The 2,411-nt window shown below is 33.2% G+C and overlaps 1 pseudogene; it reads left to right on the top strand.

Annotated features, from left to right (window-relative positions):
* Positions 1–802: 802 nt before the first annotated feature.
* Positions 803–915, top strand: LOC122114778 (annotated as a pseudogene).
* The last annotated feature ends 1,496 nt before the right edge of the window (positions 916–2,411 follow it).

Raw genomic sequence — 2,411 nt, 5'->3', positions numbered from 1 at the left:
AACAATGCTAAAAATAAAGAAAACCAATTATGAAATATTAATGAATAATAAAATAAAAAACAAAACAATTACCAGTGTTTTCAGTATTTGAAGTGTACTACAAATTAGATTTTATTATTGTCATATTTCTTTACATTTAACACTGGCTAAGATTATGATGTTCCACAAGAATTTTATAGGCTATGAGTAGTGTTTAAAGACACCCACTAAGATTACTATTTGTAGTTCATCTCATAATTTTTATATGGCTTATATCATCATTTGTTCCTCATTAACATATGAAGTAAGGAAGGCCTACAGTTTTAACAGAAACTGTGTAGTTAACATAGTCAACTCTTTACTCTGCTCCTTTACACAAAGACTTTGCAACTTCTCATTACTAAAGTTTCTATAAAATCTGAAATGAACATACTTAGTAGTACTTATCTGCTACCATAAATCTTAAATATTTTATAGAAAAGTATTATGACCTGCCAAACAGTCCCAGTTTTGGCATATATAAGCAAATTCCCAAAATTAAATATATTGAAAACATTAAAACTTTTAACAAACCTTAACACTTGCTGCAGTGTTCATTATGGCAGGTCCCTTGTATAGAATAATTGAATTCCTCCTCCTACACATCTCTTGAACAACAAATATCTGGAATTATTTTGTTTTTGACATGTCAATCTTGACTTTATTCTTAAATGTGTACTTATATACATGGTTCTAAAATTTCACGAAAATTCTTTTAAACTTACTTTTTGTTGAATTGTCTAGTTAAAGAAAATCAATTACAATTTATATATAAAAATGTTCTGTGCACAATTCTGCATCACATACACTAACATTGGAATGATACAGAGAAGATTAGCATGGCCACTGCGCAAGGATGACAGGCAAATTCCTGAAGCATTCCATCGCCCAATTTTTTAGGAAATGGAAAGACTTGGAAAAAAAATTATTAATTGAAGTAAGCCAAGTCCAAAGAAACTTAGGTCCGATGGTTTCTCTAATTTTCAATAACTAATGTATGTCTAGGATAAGCAGAAAAGGCCAAAAGTTATGTGTATATGACCAGATAAGATTATGTTAAGGGAAGTGAAACCCATGTTAGGGACACAAGTGTTTTTTTTTTTTTTTTTTTTTCTTGCTATTGTTTCTCATGTACTTGTAACGTGCAGTGTTTTTTTTTTTGTTTCTTTGTATGTTCCTCCCCCATGCTATAACACCTGTTTTCACTGTATTTGAAGTTGGTGCGCCTACATCTTGTATATACTCTCCTCTAATTTGGTGAGGGGAAAGAAAAAAAATGATTAAATAGGGATACAGGTATACCCATTGTAACAATGAGATGCACAAGACACTATGTTGTAAAGTGAACTTCACAATTGAGGCGGGGAAAGGGAGGAGGTTAATGGACTTGTGGAGGTGGGAGGGAAGGGATGTAGGGGAACAATAAAGGAGGAGGTAACAATGCTTGTTAGGGAATGTACTCATTACCTTGCTCATGTAAGTGTTACCCCTATGTACAGTATTTTTACAATAAGAACGTATAAAAATGTTCTGAGATGGAAGAGTTTATTTCCTTTATTTTACTCATATAATATCGTTAGCAAAGGAATTCATGCAAAACTCCGATATGAAGGCATTTTGAATACATATGTGGGTGAATGCACACATGTGCTCAAGTACTTGAATGTGTGTTGACGTGCTCAGTGTTTGAAATCAGGGCTTCAAGGTCTTGCTGGGCCTTTTTTCTCTAGATTGATGAGCTACTAAATGAGCTACATCTCCATTCTGGGCCCTATGCTGTTCATTAAAATTTTTGAAAAATAATCTCCTGAATTTATTTTGCCCTGATTGTCTTCCAACTGCTATCCACAGATCTCAGGCTCCTGAGTAGATATCCAGAGTAGTTAGGATTACAGGTGTGACAAACCAGCAAAAGCTTTCAGAAAAACGTTAAAAGTAGAAGAAAATTTACTTCAGAGGGCATGTTTTAGCATCTCCAATTTTAAAGCATTTTGGAGAGATTATTTATGATTTTTTTTTCTTTTTGGATACTTATAATACAGTAGGTGATGATATTTGAAAGTTTTAGTACTTTTTAAAAAGGATACTGGAATTGTGGGACAGAAGAAATTTGCCTCTCTTTGGACCTCAATGTATAAGCTCAGTTCTGTGCATGACAACCCAGTGTCACCAACACAATCTGTATTGAAGACAAATGTGATAGAAAACAATCACCATGGGCAATATTTAGTATGCTATTATTTCTTGGACAATATGAATATTGAATTGAGAGTGTAATAGAATGGAGAGATTTTATCTACCTTTTGTGTATTGCTGAAAGACTTTCGGAAACTTTGACTCATTTCTTTCCCCACTGTGTGTGTCTTTAGGCCGTGCACTTACTGCATTTAATT

Source organism: Dipodomys spectabilis, unplaced genomic scaffold, assembly GCF_019054845.1.
Source record: "Dipodomys spectabilis isolate Male_0828 unplaced genomic scaffold, ASM1905484v1 ptg000110l, whole genome shotgun sequence".
Classification (NCBI taxonomy): domain Eukaryota; kingdom Metazoa; phylum Chordata; class Mammalia; order Rodentia; family Heteromyidae; genus Dipodomys; species Dipodomys spectabilis.
The sequence above is the reverse complement of the archived record's forward strand: the minus strand, read 5'-3'. Positions and strand labels throughout refer to the sequence as shown.